The sequence below is a fragment of the Eumetopias jubatus genome, unplaced genomic scaffold (genome assembly GCF_037043125.1).
Source record: "Eumetopias jubatus isolate StellerSeaLion01/CBP00866 unplaced genomic scaffold, mEumJub1_p1.0 scaffold_16, whole genome shotgun sequence".
Classification (NCBI taxonomy): domain Eukaryota; kingdom Metazoa; phylum Chordata; class Mammalia; order Carnivora; family Otariidae; genus Eumetopias; species Eumetopias jubatus.
The window spans coordinates 11,797,758-11,817,662 of NW_028274822.1; positions in this window are offsets into that span (position 1 = coordinate 11,797,758).

Genomic DNA, 19,905 nt, shown 5'->3' on the forward strand with positions numbered 1-19,905 from the left:
GGGGCTTTCATATTTCTTATGCTCTGCATTACCCAATTATTATCACCAACACAATCTGATATTATGTGGCACGTTAAACCCTTTCACTCCTCAAAATTCTCCCCAAAATAAACTTGTCACCTACACCATGAAATATTTTTGAGTACAAGAAAAAGATGTGTTTATAGAAAAGTGTCTCAGCTCTTCTATTTTGTATGAACCTTACAAAAGTCTTGTTCTGCTTCTTTCTAGTCCTTTGCACATGGCATAGTGCTCCATAATATCTAAGGAAGTAAGACCTGTTTAAAATAAAAATGAGAGTTTTAAAAGTTTTTTCTATCTTTGGATAAGCATAAAAGCCAATATTTTGAAAGATTGGGGGCACATTTAGAAAAATAAGAGTGTAGCTACTGTACAGAAGCAAAAGTAATATGGTTGTTTAAATTTGCCCTAATACACTAAGAATTTTTTCTCAAATCCATTGGATTTGGTGAGAAAGATTGTCCTGCATTTAACACACCTCAAAATGTTATTTGGATAAACTAGAGAGCGTTTCAATGACTTTTAATTGTTATTAATACAGCACAGCATTCTCAATTACATACAAACCAATTAAATACTTCATGGTACAAGTACTTGCCTCAGGATATGTCCATAAGATATTAAAATACATAGATTACAAATCACAAGCAGGTGCCTTTATTTCTTTGGCTGCACATTACATAGCATATCAATATTTTAAACCCATGACTAAATTTTAATATTTCACCCACTTTGTTGAAGTCCTATAAAACAACTTTCAAAAAGGGGTTGAGTGAAGAGAACATATAAGTCGTGGTAGCAAGAATTGGCACCGAGGAACGATATGTCACTTTTATGTTAATGACCTATATTTAAGTGAAACAAGTCTATCTCATACGTATTATTTCCTTCTCATGCCTTACCAAAACAGAGCAAAACAAAACAAAACAAACAAACAAACAAAAAAACCCACTGATTTCCTTAGGGAATAAAATCAATGTATACAGAATATTCACATTTGCCCCATAAGAAGCAAACTATTTTTAAATAATTAGCTCAAACCATATGGCGGTGTGGTGTGAGTGATACGTGTGGCTGTGCCAGTTGTAAGATGCCCATGCCAATATGCAGGAGATAATTTAGCAGTAGGAGCATCTGGCTCCTTGGCAAGCTCTTTAAGCATTTTTCTTGGCACCGGTAAGTTACCTCCAGCTTGATCGCTTGATAATACATTTTAAAAGGTCTATGGATTATTTGGCTAACATTTAACCTGTGTTTACCCCTTTTTCCTTTTTCATAAATGTTGCCTTCTTTAGGTCAAGAGCAGTGTGTGTGTGTGTGTGTGCGCGCGGGCGCCCACACACACCCACATGTGCAGATAAATGCCACAAAGTTTTACTTAGGTCTGAAATGTGAAGAAGGTTTGGAGAGCATATTATTAGAGAAAACTCTTCCCCAACTCTGTAACTTTATGAAACACCATCCCAAGTGATGATATCACAGATACCTTTAAAAAATTGATCAAATAATATAATATTGAATATACGTAGATAACAAATACAATGTTGAAGTCTCTCACTATCAAACTTGGGTAGGAAAAAGCTAAATGAAATAGAAGGCCACAGTCTAGATTCCTGACCAGTACATGTTTCTACCTATTATAACTGAGCAGACACAGGTAAAACAAGTAAAATAACTACTGGAACAGATAAATTATTTCAGTTATACAGGCATGGTTAATTTTCTTACAGAGCTTTTCCAAAGATCCAAATTTCAAGCAAGATATAAAATGTTACTTTTTAGCACAGAGGGTGCTAAATTTCAGTCTTTGCAGAAGGAGTTTGCTCTTTGGAGATGATCTCTAAAAAATATGATTAAACATTTGGGACTCAACAAATTGCACCAGAGTTTATATTTATATTCCTATATATTTATGCTCATAAAGATATGTATATGTGAATGCACGTGCATTTAGATACATATGTATGGATTAGACTGAATTACAGACTACTGCTTTACCCAACACTGTACCCATGCACACTGCCTTGAAGCCTCTCTCCTAAAAGTAAAACTTTCTTCCTCACCCTTGAACTTGGTTATCAGCCTCTGACTTACATTAGCCAAAGGGAGGTTTGCAAACCTAATGCTCGTGCAGAGAAATTGCCTCTTTTCACTATGGTTGTTGCCATAAAAAGAGCTTCACCTGAGCCACAAGTTAAATGTAGTGAGTCAGTCCATAAGCATACAGCCAACCCCAGGCTAAAGGAACATCGACTTTTCAGACAACGAAGATTCACAAGAAGAAAATGCTCATTGCCAAATGTTACTGAGTCTTTTTTTTTTTTCCTTGCTACACAGCAATTGCTGACTGATGCAAAATACTTTACAATTTTTTAGGGAGGGCAGAGAGGAGGAGCAGAGGGAGAGCGAGAGAGAGAATCTTAAGCAGGCTCCACACTGGGACTCCATCTCACAACCCTGAGATCATGATGTGAGACCAAGTCAAGAGTTGGACACTGACTCAGCCTCCCAGGTTCCCCTGTACTTAACATTTTTTAAAAAAGATTTTATTTATTTATGAGAGAGAGAGAGAGAGAAAGATCGTACTCGAGAAAGAACGCAGGGGGTGGGGCAGAGAGAGGAGAAGCAGGCTCCCCACTGAGCAGGGACTTGATCCCAGGACCCACGGATCATGACCTGAGCCGACGGAGCCACCCAGGTGCCCCTGTGGTTTACATTTTTAATACATTTTCTATATGCTTAGAAGCGTTGTGGTATATTCTTAAACGTTAATCAATATAGTCAATACTCCCTAATAAGCCTTGTTAATATAATTTCTACCTAACAACTTTCTATCATATTTGTATACACTTGGGGTTGGGAAGAACTTCTTTAGCAAGCAAGGGAAAATGTTAAGTCATAGCAGGGAAGAAACTTTTAAGCCCTGAGTGAAAAAAGTTATGTAGGTGTCTGAAATTTTCTTACGATAGAAGAATCACAGAAAAACAACTGGATTAAAATATGTGTTACATACCTAAAAAGCACACATAAAGAGAAAATAATGTGTGAAATGATAAAAAGCTAAATAACATGAAGTTTTATAAATAATTAAGAGCAAATCAATGAAAATTAGTAAAGATTCTGAATAAGCAATTCATGAAAAAGGAAATATAAATGTTAAAAAATAAAATTGTAATTGGACATCACTAATATAAAGAGATATATGGCTTGTTTCACCAGCTGTATTGGTATTAATAAAAGCAAATATAATTGATCACATTTTTTGATAGCAGACACATAGGGCAGTGGGCTGTTCAGAGTGTGAAAGTTTGTGGAATCTCTGGAAGTGGTATGTTATGAAATTAAGTTAAAAAGTTTTTTAAAGATTTTATTTATCAGAGAGGGAGCACAAGCAGGGGGATTGGCAGGCAGAGGGAGAAGCAGGCTCCCTGCTAAGCAAGGAGCCCGATGTGGGACTCGATCCCAGGACCCTAGGATCATGACCTGAGCCGAAGGCAGACTCTTAACTGACTGAACCCCCCAGGTGCCCCTAAATTAAATTAAATTAAATTAATTAAATTAAGAAAAGGAAAACGGGTATAAGTGTTCCCCACAATACCATTCCATCTTACTGGTTGTATATATATTACTTTTTTACTACATATATATGGTGAAGATAAATAGATATATATGGTGAAAAAGGTGAAATACAAAATAAATGTCCATCTTATGTAGAGTTCGATGGTCTAAAGAATTATTGAAACATTATTAATTGTTCTTGCCTTTGTGATTTTCATTATTCAAATTCCATTCGTCTTGCAAACCCTAGTTCCATGGCACTTCTTCAATACCACATCCCTTGTTTACTTCAGCTTCTTCTCTTTTTTTCCAAAATGCTTTGCGCATATTGGGCAGAAACATCGAGATGAATGCTAAATAATTCCCTCATCAGTATTATCACTATCTCATCTTCTAAATTGCCAGTGACTCAAGGGTTGGGGCTGACTTTTACACCATTTCTCTGTTCAATCACAGAACAAAGTCCATTGATAGGTATAGAAAAGGCATTTGGAAATATTTTATAATGGTTGCATGATTTATTTTATTGCTGCTCAAATCAGTCAAGATTTTTAAAAACTTCTCTTAAAGACCTTCTCAATTTTTCTTTCAACAAGATGTTAACACATTTTGGAATCATTTTTGGAACAAATAATAAAATAGAAATATAAAATTAGAAAATCTAGTATTTCCAATGGTTTCTCAAGTTAAGTTCTAGGCCTATGGACATGAAATATACAAACTCTAAAGACAATTGTTATCTTTGTTACAGTAGTTCTTATTTTTTTTCTATTGCCACATCAAAATGCTCCTTCGACCATCAGTTGTTTAGCGTGAAATGATATTACATGAAAATTTCCTCTAAGGTCTATTTATTCCAAAAATGATGCTACTATAAAAGAGATTCTAAGGAAGGAAATACAGATTACCTTCCTCCCAACACTAAAAAAGAGCATCCTGTTATCTACATTAGTAGTAGACAATAAAAATGCTTAGTACAACTGTAAACACTTGGCTCTTAATATCTCATTTATCTGATGTCTATGTTCTTATCAGTTTCTCTTTTATTGAATTATAAGAGGACAAGTCAAGGTCCACTTTCTGCACTGCCGTTCCCACATTTCTCAAGATGTACTCCCCATTATTCCCTGCCTAATAATGGCACAAAGCTCAAACGAGACTATACATACATTAACTCATTTAATTATCATAACAAACTTACGAGGTTGGTTCTATTTTTATATGTTTTTATGAATGACAAAGTTGGGATATGGTAAGGTTAAATAATTATCCGAGTTGTATTTGATAACTTGAATAACCAGGAGTTTTACCAAATTCATCTCATTCCAAAATTCAATGGTCATAAAACTTCCCTCTCAGAATACCTTCTCCTCTCTCCTAACCTAATAATCTTAAGGGAAATTAAAACACACATATGCACACACAAACTCACATACATACACAAACAGCCACACAAAACTTAACCCAAAGTACGACTGGAATTTCTTATAATATATTATATTTAAATTCATAACAATACTTATAACCTTGGATACACATTTAATTCACCTCAAGAATGTTGCTGAAGTATCTACATCTGGTACCCACCACAGATCAAATCACACACACACACCCAAAATCCTTGAACAATCCAGCCAACTTCGAGAATTACTATTACACAGCGATTCCATTTATGCCACAGTATTGTTTTCTAGTAATAGCTTGCTGAACAGTTTTATTTTTTAACTAGAAAATGTCTGATGTACAATCTAAAAGGGTTTTGTCTCCTTTTCTCATAAGATTCATTATCCCGTCCTTTAATTAGCCAATCTTCCCGACCAAAACGGAGCCATTTTGAATCGGAAGTGTTCTCCTTGTGACTGTCAGATTTTCGTATCAAGGGCCTCTAAGCTTTACAACATCTTAGGTTAATCCACTTTGCCTAAATGTTCTTTCTCACCTGGCTTGGAATCCAGCGTGAGGGAGCCCTAAACCCTTCTCATACGGCAGTTCACAGATCTACATTAATTCTCATTCTTTTACGCAGCTAAAACTAGTGTTAATGGATTACCAGGACTCGATTGAGTCTCAAAGGTCTCTTTGTTCAGGGCCACATTATTTACGAGTACTATCAACTCCCTCTATGAAGTACCCAGGGTGTCCTCCTCACTGCCACTGCTTTGTTTATCTCCTGCATCTAGTGCATAAAAGAAACTTAACAAGTGTTTGGTGAATGAATAATAAAAACTTATACATTTTTTGATTTATTTGTTCCTGTTCGTCCTGAACTATCCTATTTAGACATTATCTGTTTTCAATCATATTTATAATTACTAGTACAAGTTGGGATTGAAAGTAAAATATGCCATAGGAATTTATTATAAATGCCATCCAGAAGGGTTGTTTACAAGTCTTTGAAGTGTACCTGCAAAAATGCAGAGAATTAGTGCACTATGTGGATTAGGGCAGGCTGCTACTCTTTAGAGTTTTGGTAAAAAAAAAAAAAGTTTGTATTTTATCATCACTATTGATTTTCTCAGCTTAAATATTGTTCCCTTTCACCCCTGCTTAAAGATTTTATTTTCTTTCTCTTTAAATATTTGTATTGGATCCTCTTCAATTTTTCTGTGTTCTTTAAGAAAACACACAAATATTCAAAATGACATACCATATCCACATTGACTATCCTATTGACTCCATATTGACTCTCCTATCTTCTTCAAGTTGCTTATCAAGTTTTGATTCAAATTCAAATTGTTTAAAAAACGTATATCCAATTCTTTTCCCTCTTGCCCTCCCTCCTTTTTCCCGCCTTTCCTTTTCTTTCCTTTCTTTTTATTTCTTTTTGTGTTCTGTTTGTCCCTGTGCCTGATTAATTATTGTGTCCAGTCTCTTGAACACTCTAATATAAAGCACAAAGCTAGTCGAGAGTCAAAAGCATGAAGTAAGACAAGAGCAAAATAAGTTATTTTTGTTTGTGCACAGTCATCCTTTTAAAACATCACCCTGTTGCAAATGTACATTTTAATATATATTACTATGGCCTTGACTGCCATTGTTGCCCGCAAACTTAGAAATAATATATCCATCTATGGATGACTCCACAGTCCTCTATCCTAGCATCAAAATAACTGGGAAAAAAAATCAATAAAGCACAACCCCAGGCTGTATGTATCCCCAGAAGATGTCCTTATATATTTTTTAAATGAGTGGACTTAATTCATCTCTAATACGTTTAAAATTTTATTTCATGGCTTGTTATAATTAGCCAGAAGTGCATTTCACATTGTAATTTTCTTTCCAGCAGTTCTACTGGCTCAAGCAGCATAAACCTTTCTCTTACTATTTGTTGTCCCCTACCTGCTCAGCCAGCTCACCAGCATGTGATTCAGCAGTTGTTTGTATTTTGTACGAAGATACAATCAAATGGCTGCTGATAAATCTTATCAAGCAGCTCTGTATGGTGCATAAAAGAACAAATAGCTTTTTTCTAATTAACATTCTAAAACTGATCACTAGACTATCTGGTGGTTTCCTGAAGATGGTTCTTTCAACTTTGCTTTCTTTTTAGACAGTTACTGATGAAACTAAAGTCTCTAAACTCTCTCAGTTTGTATAGAATGATGGGGTTTCTTTTTAAACACTCCGCTGTCTCTGATCCATCAACTCAGTAATCCTTGGTAACACCCAGAGGACAGGATTCTCCCCCAAAGTTGAATGGCCTCTTACCTCCTTCTCAACTCCATTTTTGTAGGGTTAGTATTTTTCTTCTTTCAAAATCTTTGATTTCCCCTTATTAAGTATCTAGTCTAAGCCTGCCCGCCTCCTAGTCTTCGGTACTCATCTTCTTCACATTCTCTTCATCTCTTTTAGATGTCTTCTGTTCCATTCATGTTTTCCTCCCTTTTAGCATTACCGGTTTCCTCTTATTTCTAAGGCTCCTTTGTTTTCCTCCCCATCTCTTCATTTCTTCTTCTTCTCCTCCCCCTCCCTCTTCCCCTCTTCCTCTTTCCCTCCTCCTCCTCCCCCTCCTCCTCCTCCTTCTTCTTCTTTTCTTCTTCTTTCTTCTTTTTCTTCGTCTTCATCTTCTTCTTCTTCCTCTTCTTCTTCCTCTTCTTCTTTTTCTTCTTCTTCTTCTTCTTCTTCTTCTTCTTCTTCTTCTTCTTCTTCTCCTTCTCCTTCTCCTTCTCCTTCTCCTTCTCCTTCTCCTTCTCCTTCTCCTTCTTCTTCTTCTTCCTTAATCCTTTCAGACTATTTCCTTCAGCTTGCCATGGATATTTGCACTCTCATCTTTCTCTGTTCCTGGAAGTGTGATCTCTGGTTTCTTAATTGGCCTTTGCCTTCTTTCTTTTCTCCTCATTCTCTTATGCTCAGATTCTCTCACTTCCTTGAACTCCCCTCCTACCTCATCGTCCCCTCTCCCAAAATATGCATCCTCCTGTTTCTCTTTTGCTTTGTCACTGAATGGAATATATAAGGGTTCTTCTGAGACAGAGAATTGTCAATACTTTAAAACATGTAATTAGATACACAGCTCCCGACCTCTAGGGCTTTGAACAATATTAACAAGTAGGTGAAGACAGTGTTATGGGATTTAGATTGAAACCAAGAGGAAATAGACCATAGGTGAGGAAAAAATGTCACTGGATCACAAATAATCCTTCCCAAAATGCTCAAATTGCATAAATTTTGGGAAGGCCCCTTATATGGCAGTCCTCAGATGATCATTTTAAATGTAACTATACAATAGGATGACGTTATTAAAAACTTATAGAGCCAACATATAGATATCCTACTTACTAAAAGAAAAAATGATATTCATTTCCTTAATTAATTTAATTAATAACAATCAACCTGTTATAGGAGCTCTGTATCACTCTAAGATAGGGACATGCAGAAGTATAGCCCAGCAGTTGTTAAATATTGAATAACTCAGTGCAGGTTGACAAGCTGTCACTTCTTCCTGAGTAAGCTTCCATGTCCCCAGCCAGTGTGGACCACCACATACCCTCACATCAGCCAACAATTAAAGAACTGATACTTGGACCAGAGAGAGCCTCCACCTGCTGTAGTGTCCACTCCATGTGTCTTCTCCAGATCTGTGGCTATTTTGAATTTTGCCCTAGAGAACTGGAAATAAGAACATCGTCCTTTTTTGTCGAACTCACAAACCAGGGCATGCAGCTAGTAAATATCACATCAGAGTTATGCACAAGTTATGTGAAAGCATGGAGGAATTGTTAATAAAAATATAACCAACCTGTGTCTTGTTCTTTTCCCACATATCATCTCATTTCGTTCTGGAAGGAATCCTCCAGCTGGGCTTGGTTTGGAGCTACACAGGTCCAACTCAGATGCTGTGGAAGGTGCCTGCTCCTCGTTGCTCCTGCTCTGCTCATCCACATGGTCACATCATTGAACAATGGATTGTGCAGTGGTGTTCCAAGCTCTTAAGAAATGTCAAGTCACCAGGCATAACTTCGTATTTCCTCCTGATATGCTGTTTTTTGTGTGGGTGGTTGTCACCAGCTGATGACCAGATTTCTAAAGGCAATAGGGCATATAGACATTAAAAACAAAAATGGGTAGCTGGAATCTCAGCTATGCATGTACTCTACATTTGGGTACAATAAATCTTTTTCTTCAAACACTAAAATAAAATCACCGGATTTTAAATGTGAAAGTGCATTAATAAACAGCCTAAATGAATGACTTTCAAATAAAGTTAAAAATATATCATATTAGATGCCACCACACTCATTATTAATTTAATAAACTGGTTTTAAAATTTTCCCACAGAAAATATGTTGTCTACTGTGATACTCACTGTCCTTCATAAAGAGATGTTCACAGAACACTCATATGCTGACATTTGTTGTACACAGACTCCAAATAAGTATCTACCCTCAGGTTGGCATTTAGTCTTACACAGCGTGTCCCCAATCCCTATAAGCTCTATCCAAATACTCTACCTAAAGCTCACATTTGGCTTATTCTAAAACATTTGCCATACTTTGATTCTTTATTAATGAATTCCACCAGACCCAGAATGTAATTTTCTTATATCTATCTATTCAAATCTTACCCATTCATCAACACTGAGTTTGAATGTCACTTCTCCACAGAGCCTTCATTCCTCCTTGTAGGGCAGATAGACCTGTCTCTTCTAAACTCACTCTGCATTTAGTGCCTACCTCCCTTTAGGTACTTATCACATTCAGCCGGGCATTGTTGTTAATTGAGACTATTTCAAACTTCCCTTCTAAACTATGAACACTTTGAGACCAAGAATTAAATCCTTACTCATTTGTACAAGGCAACAGTGCATAGCATAATGCCATGTTCAGAAGAGGTACTTAATAAATAATTAATGAACATAGTATCAACAATATTACTTGACCAGAGTCAAGAGCACCAGTCTTTTTTTTTTTTTTGGTTTCATTAAAAAAGTCTAAAATATTTTCTCTATTGGATTGTAGCTTAGACCTTTGCATACCTAATCGCTCTGCTTGCTACGAGCAGCCTTGAATAGAATCATATTAAATCCTGACTGTGAGAGAGAGTGAGAGATTAATAATAAACCAAAGGGGCAATTGAAGAAACAAAATTAAGGCAATATTAAGGCATTCAGATAAGTAAGCTGTGAGATATTAGTTTATTTGTTCCTCCCATTTGTGAACTCATTATATTAAACTTTAAGAAGAATATTGGCTGATTTTGTAATACAGAATGAAATATTTCACAGATTTAATTATGCATCACCAGCTTCAGGGTTTTTTAGGTTCTTTATCAGAAGAGATAATACATTTATGAAAAATGAATTATTTTGGTCAAAATTTTATGAAGTCACTTGAAGTCCCCTCCTCTCAAATCTAATTCTTATACTGCACCATCTATATATTTTATGAAATCCCAAACATTAGGACTGCATTTTATGCAAGACAGAACAGGGAGAGGAAAGATAGGAAAACAAGGATTTGTTACAAAAACATTGGGGGCTCCTGGGTGGCGGAGTGGATTAAGCGACCAACTCTTGGTTTCGGCTCAGGTTGTGATCTCAGGGTCCTGAGATTGAGCCCCGCGTCAGGCTCTGTGCTCAACGCGGAGTCTGCTTGGGTTTCTCTCTCTCCCTCTCCCTTTGCTCCTCCCCCTTGCTCTCTCTCTCTAAAAAAATAAATACATACATAGATCTTAAAAATATATTGATTTTATATTTACGTCTATAAGTGCCTTCAGTATCAGTCTTGGTCAGGTCACAGGAAATTTGGGGCATCATAGCATGTCATCACTGCAGTATTTCATGAAAGACAGAAGCTATTTCACATAGGAAATGGCATAGTAATTGGGGCTTCTTGTTTGATTCTTGTTTCTGCTTGACTCTTAACTTCCTTTTCAGGTTGATTAGATTATCTTCCTTGATTCCACAACCAGTAGTCAGTCTCTCTCTCTCTCCCTCTTCCATATTAGTGTATTATATATGGAATGAAATATATAATACATAATATATGTGGAATTATATACAAAATAAATGAATATACATTTTGTATATATATGTGTGTATATGTGTATATGCATGTATATACACATAAATATTTTTATAAGGTACACAAAACTATACAAATCCTTGAGGAACCTATAAATGTGGTTTCGTCAAAGGCAAGGGATGTTAACTGAAGACATCCAATCAGCATTAATTATTTTTTTCAAAGATTTTTTTTAAAGATTTATTTATTTATTTGAGAGAGAGCCCACACATTTGGAGAAGGACAGAGGAAAAGAATCTCCAGCAGATTCCCCACTGAGGTGGGAACTGGAGGCAGGGCTTGATCTTGGGACCCTGAGACCATGACCTGAGCTGAAATCAAGAGCCAGACACTCAACTGACTGAGTCACCCAGGTGCCCCATCAATCAGCATTTATTCTATATATACATTACATATAAATCTATTATATATGTGCATTTTATATATTATATATGAATAATATATATCTATTATATCCATCTATGTATATATGCAGGAAATGCTGATTGAATGTATACAGAATATATATATGTGTGTATATATATGTATACATAGAAGTGTATATGGAATGTATGTGGAATGTATATTCCATAAATGTATATGAAATATATAAAGAGAGAATAAATGTTGATTGAATGTCTTCAGTTAACATCATATACCTTTGAAGAAACCCCACTTAATGTTGCTCAGGATTTGTAGGTTTTTGTCAATTACACTGTGCATATCATATATATATGCACACACTCTTACAGGGACATAAATGTGTATATATTTACCTATATGTTCAAATGTTTCATTTTAATAATTATTTAAAAAATGGAATGGTCTCTGTGCCTATATTTTTTTCTCAATTTATTTGCACTTACTATCCAGGAAAAAATGAACCATTTTTCTATAATTAGACAATGGGTCAATGAGTTCATATTTAACAGGGTTAAACACCATTCCTTTTGGGTAGAGAATGTTTACAGTATGCAGTCTTTCAGTTTAAGATATAAGAAGAGGATTTTAACTGGCAACTTAGCGAATCCAGAAATATCTACAAAGCAATATTATTAAAAATTCCATATCTAGAAACAATTTCTGAAGAACAAAATAAATAAATAAATAAATACCTTGACCTGAGCCCATGAAAATCCTGCAAAAAGAAAGAAAGAAAAACAAATGCAGAGAGAGAGATGGTGATTTTGATGGTAGTACATGAACGAAGTAAGTGTTAGAAAACACCTGTTTTGCATTCAATTAAAATTGCTGAAATGCACTCTAGGAAACAAAAGATGAAATTGAGAGGATTCATGTTTATTTTGTATTCTACACTGAAAAGTAAGCTTGCTGAGTTTAAATATGACAAAATTACAAGGAAAATAAAGATATAACTATAGAATTAAAAATCTGTGTTTGAAGCAGTGAAATGTAAAATTGATACCAAAGAGAAAATTAAATTAGTGATGTGAAGAACAAACTTGAGAAACTGCTTTCCAGAATACACCGGGCCAAAAGATGAAAGGAGCAGGGGACACAGGGGGGATGCACATATAATGAAGAGACACCAAGATGAAAATCCATGAAGATGAGTCCAGTAAAAAGATAAAAATTAAATTAAAATAATGTTAATGTAATTAGAGATTACTTTTTTTTCAGATTTTATTTATTCATTTAAGAGAGAAAGAGACAGAGAGAGCACAAGCAGGGGGAGAGGCAGAGGGAGAAGCAGACTCCCTGCTGAGCTGGGAGCCCAGAACAGGGCTAGATCCCAGGACCTGGAGATCATGACCGGAGCCGAAGGCAGACTTAACCATCTGAGTCACACAGGTGCCCCAAGAACCAAACTTTTGTTTGAGAAAATGAAAAGAAAAAAAGTAATATGAATTTCTCCATTTTCCTCTGCTTGCCTTTTGGATGTTATTAAAAAATAACTTCAAATGTATTTTTTAAAAACTAACTTGAATTGTAAGTAAAAACAATTTCCTGTAGAATAAACTAAAGAAAATATAGTTCATATAAGGATGATAGGAAACAAAGAATAAGTCCAAGTCAGAGGCCATTAAAAGGTTGCATAAAAAATAAATAATAATAAAAAGTGTTAGAAAACATCTTGCATAATAAAAATATGCCTATCCATTATAAAGGAAATATGCACGCATATAAATTTTGTGTGTGTGTATTTCATAAAAGAAACAATATTTGTGTGTGTGTGTGTGTGTGTATTTCATAAAAGAAACAAAAAGGGCAAAATCCATGAGGCATAATTTGTTCCAATTCAGTAGATTCACTGGTAGGCAAGATGCTTATGCTATGATATGTTTTATTTCATCCACTCATTAAATAAATATTTAAAATGCCAGAGTTTACTTGACATGTACTCTGGTACTGAACACAAGATGAAATACACAGATCATGACCCTAATACACTACTAATCTCATACGAAAGATAAGTGAGCAAATCAGTAATTCTCACATGAAACAGTCATTGCTATGAAGAGCTTTTAAAAAAGCTGGGGGATGGGGTGCCTGGATGGCTCAGTCAGTTGAACCTCCAACTCTTGATTTCAGCTCAGGTCATGATCTCAGTGTCTTGAGATCAAGCCCTGTGGCAGGCTCTGTGCTCAGCGGGGAACCTGCTTGAGATTCTCCCTTTGCCCTGCCACACCCTCACACACACCCCCGACCCGTGCATTCTCTCTCTCTTTCTGTCTCTCTCTCTCAAATAAATAAATCTTTTTTTTAATCTAATTGATATTAGAATTCTTTCTATCCCTAACGTAGCTAGTCAAAATATAATTTCTAGGGATTAGATTTTGAATGATTCTCTCGGTTTGTTTTATATTCCGAAGATTCTTAGAAGAGATTAAATCATCATTAGTAGCATGTAAGACAGACTACATCTTTGAAATAAGATACTTCAATTATCATAGAAATTAAAGAATATTAACATTGGAAAGAAACCCAGTTTCAAATAATGATTCCACAACTAAGGTGCAATGCATACTAAATTTGAATCTAATTCTGAATTTGAATCCTCTTTTGAAAATTCTGAAGCAGAAAATGTCCTTAAAACATTCTTTCAAAGATGCTCTAAAATTAAAATGGAGCTCCTTAAAAACTCGGTTTTTAAAAATTGTTCTTCTTCTGGGACCTGAGAAGCCAAGTTGTTCTTTTTTTTCTTTTTTTCTTTTTTCCCCCCCTCAGAGGGAGAGGACATTTTATCACTAAGTTGTAAACCATTAACAGAATAGTGTTGTAATCGAAGGGCTGACAGTCTTAACTATAATGGCGCAATCTGCCTCACTTTAATCTCTTAGCTGCTACAGGGATATACGATCAAGTACTATTATCTGATATTTTGGCAGGTAAGGAGGGGCAGTAATCTTTAAACCCGTACAAGCTGATTCTTTCTGAGGTACCTCTAGCTATACATAAACATTTTGTGTTTCTACATATGCATATTCTATCCATTTAAAAAAAAACAGAAATGTTCCATTCTTTCTTTAGACTTCAGAATTGGCTTCACAGATAACTCAGATGTGCTTCCCCCTCATATAGTCAGAAGTAACCAACTCAATCTTTAAAAAGAACTGTGAATATCAAGATATAAAACAAGCAACCAAACATTACAGAAGAATCCCAATATTTTAGTTTCAAACTGCATTCATACTATATACAGTATACTATGCTCATATTAGATGCAGGTGGCATTTTATTTCCACTCTATATATGTTTATATATATAATTTGTGTATATATATATATTCTTCATCTAACTTACTTACATTTTAGCTATTTCTATTCCCCCTCTGTGACCACTACAGTGTTAGTTCTTTTGAGGATAGAGGCCATGAGTTAATCATTTATGCATCCTGTACAGGAGAATTGGTCTTTATAAACTTCCATAAATAATGCTACAAAAATATTATTTATTTTATTTTATTTATTTATTTTGAGAGAGAGAGAGAACACCAGCAGAGGGAGAGGGAGAAGCAGATACCCTGCTGAGCAGGGAGCCCCATGTGGGACTCGATCCCAGGATCCTGGGATCATGACCTGAGCCAAAGGCAGATGCTTAACCGACTGAGCCACGCAGGTGCCCTAAAATATTATTATTAATTTAACTAATTTATAATATGGCCATAATAATATGTTAAATTGTATTTTCTTACAATTTTTTTACTGAGGGAAATTCTTGGCGTAGTCTGACACCTCATTCCAGTTGTGCAACCAGAGATACCATTTCTTGTTTCATTTTAGACTCTCACACCTTTTTTGCTCGCCAGATACCTAATGGTAACAGGAGAAAATGTCCAAAAACCGGGCCTTCTAAGTGCCTAACTATCAACCGAGAGGAAAATGTAATGTGATCGAAATTATTTTTTAAACCCTGTCCTCTATTCTACAGAGAATATAAATTTCAAAAATGTGACTGCCCAAGCATCTGCTCAGTTACCAGCTAAGGCTGGCCAGAGTTCTTACGAGCCCTCTAGCTGCCAAAAGTGCCCTGTGTGGGGGGTGTAAACGGCTGGCTCCCAAACTGGAACCGATGCGAACCGAGGCCTGAGTACGCAGGTTCGGGAAACGCAGGGGCGCGGAAAAGGAAAGGATGCCAAGTTCTCTCAGAAATCACCTGCATATGTCCATTTGCTTTGTAACTGCAGTATGGTTTATTCCATTTCAGAGGGCAAATTAAACCGCTAGAGAGGGTTAGGGCTGATACTTCATCTCCGTGGAAAATAAAATTAGGTACAGATGGTGAGGATCCGCTCGTCTTCTATTACCTGGAGTTGTAAAGGTGGTAGTTTGTCACTGAATCACCTGATTTGGCTGAAGTCATACAAATCACAGAGGGTGGTTTAAATGTTGTAGGTAATTACTCTTCCCAACCTCTAATCCCCCAAATGATTTCTAGAGTAAAAAAAAAAAAAAAAGTCATTCTTACAGCAAGAAAATATAATTGTGCTGACTCAGGTTTGGGAGGTAAAATAGAAATTATTCATTCAAATACCATTCAAGATTTAAAAAAAAAAGTATAGGAAGAGGAGGAGAAAACTCAACACTTTTACCGAATCCGTAAAACTTTAGTAGTTGTTTTCATTATATGGGTAGAGGATTAGTCCTTCACTATATGGTGAGGACTGATGAATAGAAATCATGTTATACGTCATAGACACTTGCCTACAGAAGAACCAATGAGGAAGGCTGGGATATTTTATCTCCTCTGACTTTACTGTTATTTCACTTATCCATACATATAAAATAAAATGTTTAATTACGAAAAATTTCAAAAATACAGGACAACAAATGGTATCAGTAAATAACTATTTACTAAATGGTGCTGTAAAGAATGCATGTGCTGGGAGTGTACATTTTTATAGATAAAAATCTTGTATGTCCTATTAACATGTTAATATATTGCTATATCCACAGAGCCCCTGGGTGGCTCAGGTCATGATCCTGGAGTCCGTGTGGGGCTCCTGCTCAGTGGGGAGTCTGCTTCTTCCGCTCCCTCTGCATCCCCCACCCCAGCTCTTGTTCTCTCTCGCTCGCTCACTCTCTCTCTCAAATAAATAAAATCTTTAAAATACATCTATATCTATTTATAGAGATATATATTACTATATCCACTTAAGTAGAAATAATACTGTTTCATTTTTTACACACAATATATTGTAATATATCATAAAACAGACTTTTTACATATGGTTAAGTAGCCCATTGACTTTTGTTGCCATCTTCATCATATCCCAAGAGCCAATACATATATGTCTCTTTTTCTTTCTTCTTTGTAAATTTTCTTTTATCTCTGTCTCTATCCTTGTGCTATTGCCATACTGTTTGGATTAGTAGCTTTATAATAAACCTTATCTAATGGGGCAAGTTTTGACTTATTTTTCTTTATGGAAATTGTCTCTTGATCATTTCATCTTCTATATGAACTATTGGATCAGCTTGCCTGATTGCATTGCAATTATGAGATACTTTGGGAGAAAAATGATTATCTCTGTGAGTTGGGAATTATGAACATTTTTATTTTTACTTAGATCTTTATGTGCTATGATAAAATATGATAATTTTTTACAAAACTTGAACAATTTTGTGAAATTTATCCTGATGACTGTGTTATTGCTATAAAAATAAATTTATTTCTTTATTTCTTTAATTTTTAAAAATTGGCTCCATGCCCAATGTGGGGCTTGAACCCATGACCCTGAGATCAAGAGCTGCATGCTTTACCAACTGAACCAGTCAGGTGCTCTTAGAAATGTTTTTTTAAGTAATATTGTATAATTTTTTTTCTGGTATATGTTTCTAATGGTTTTATATATGGATTTTTTTATATCCAACAAACGTAATTACTGGGCACTTTTATAGTTTTTAGGGTTTCTCTGATGCTATATGCTACAAAAGATCACATCATTAAAGTTTCCTGACAATTTCATTTTCTTTATTGTACATTTTATATCTTTTTCATATCTTATTTAGCTGAATTGGTTTTCCGGTATAATGCAGGAAAGTAGCAGTGATGGTGACACCGACCTTGAATGGAATATTTTGTATTTTCACCAAGTTCTAATATGTGCATTGTAAAATTTTGATAAGTCTTTGGATGGATCAAGTTTCAAGTATTTTTTTTTCCTTTTTATCCTTTATGTTTGGAAGTTTTACATTTTACTTACCATTAAAACTTGTAACAGCCACTCTTGGCCTAATAATATTTAATGTTTTCAAGAGCTCTAAAGGTTTTCCTTTACAAGGTGGTTTAAATCTGATCTCTCATTTGCTGATTTATCTAGGATTTTAGTACCTCTTTTATAAGTAAATTACCACTATCTTTATATTGACTTTTGTGGTTAGTGTTTATTTAATTTTTTTTGTTTTATTCTTGTTTTTTTAATTTTTTATTGTTATGTTAATCACCATATATTACATCATTAGTTTTCAGTGCAGTGTTCCATGATTCATTGTGTGTTCATAACACCCAGTGCTCCATGCAGAACGTGCCCTCCTCAATACCCATCACCAGGCTAACCCATCCCCCTACCCCCTCCCCTCTAGAACTCTCAGTTTGTTTTTCAGAGTCCATCATCTCTCATGGTTCATCTCCCCCTCTGACATACTCCCCTTTTCTTCCTCTCCTGTTATCTTCTTCTTTTTTTTTTCTTAAAATATGTTGCGTTATTTGTTTCAGAAGTACAGATCTGTGATTCAACAGTCTTGCACAATTCACAGCGCTCACTGTAGCACATACCCTCCCCAATGTCTATCACCCAGCCACCCCCTCCCTCCCACCCCCAACCACTCCAGTAACACTCAGTTTGTTTCCTGAGATTAAGAATTCCTCATATCAGTGAGGTCATGTGATACATGTCTTTCTCTGATTGACTTATTTCACTCAGCATAACACCCTCCAGTTCCATCCACGTCGTTGCAAATGGCAAGATCTCATTCCTTTTGATGGTTGCATAATATTCCATTGTGTATATATACCACATCTTCTTTATCCATTCATATTTTTTTTGTTTTAGAAGTTTGGTTTCCTTCTTACTTAACTACATCCCCTATGGCTCATTAGGGTGGCATAGCTACTATGGAAAACAGTATGGAGTTTCCTTAAAAAAAAAAAAAAAAAAAACTAAAAATAAGACTACCATATGATCCAGCAATTCCACTTCTGGGTATCTGTCCAATGAAAATGAAAACATTTATTCCAATGATATATGCACCCCCACATTCACTGCAGCATTATTAACAATAACCAAAATATGAAAACAACCTAAATGTCTATCTGTGGATTAATGGGTAAAAAAATTATAGAGATGATAGATGATAGATAAAGATTATGAAATATTTTTCAGCTGTAAGAAAGAATTAAATCTTGCCATTTATGACAATGTGGATGGACCTTGAGGGCATTATGCTAAGTAAAGTAAGTCAGACATAGAAACACAAATAACAAATGAAATTTTTTATATGTGGAATTATATATATATATATTTTTTAAATATATATATTTTAAATTGCAAGAGCGTATATATATAAAACCAAGCTCATACATACGACAGTTAGGTGGTTGCTGGCGTAGGGGGGAGGTGGGGTGAGAGAAATGGGTGAACTGTTTGTTTGTTTTAGTTTAAATAAATTGAATAAAAACTTAGTAAAATTAAATAATAAAAAATGTCTTTTTTTAAGATTTTATTTATTTATTCATGAGAGACAGAGGGAGAGAGAGAGGGAGAGAGAGAGGGAGAGAGAGAGAAGCAGGCTCCCAAGGAGCAGGGAGCCCGATGCGGGACTCGATCCCAGGACCCTGAGATCATGACCTGAGCCGAAGGCAGACGCTTAACCATTTGAGCCACCCAGGCGCCCAATAAAAAAATGTCTTAAAGGGAGTTGGACATTAGAATACAATTAAGAAACTAATATTTAGAGAAGATGGTATGATATTAATATGTGTACTTGAATGTTCCTTGAATATTATTAAAAATAATTACAAACAATATTGTTATTAATTTTGTAGGAAAAATAGATCTCCAAATCTAGATCAATCCACTAAACTCACTCCAACCACATCTAATATACCTTTTTAAAATTTTATTTTATTCTGTTAATCACCATACATTACATTATTAGTTTTTGATGTAGTGTTCCATGATTCATTGTTTGCGTATAACACCCAGTGCTCCATTCAATACATGCCCTCTTTAATACCCATCACCGGGCTAACCCATCTGATATACTTTTACTGCTTTACGGTTTCATTTTCCAGTAAAATATGAATGTGCTCTTAAGAGAGGTTAAGTAATAATCTTCCAGAAGACTTAATGCAAAATAGG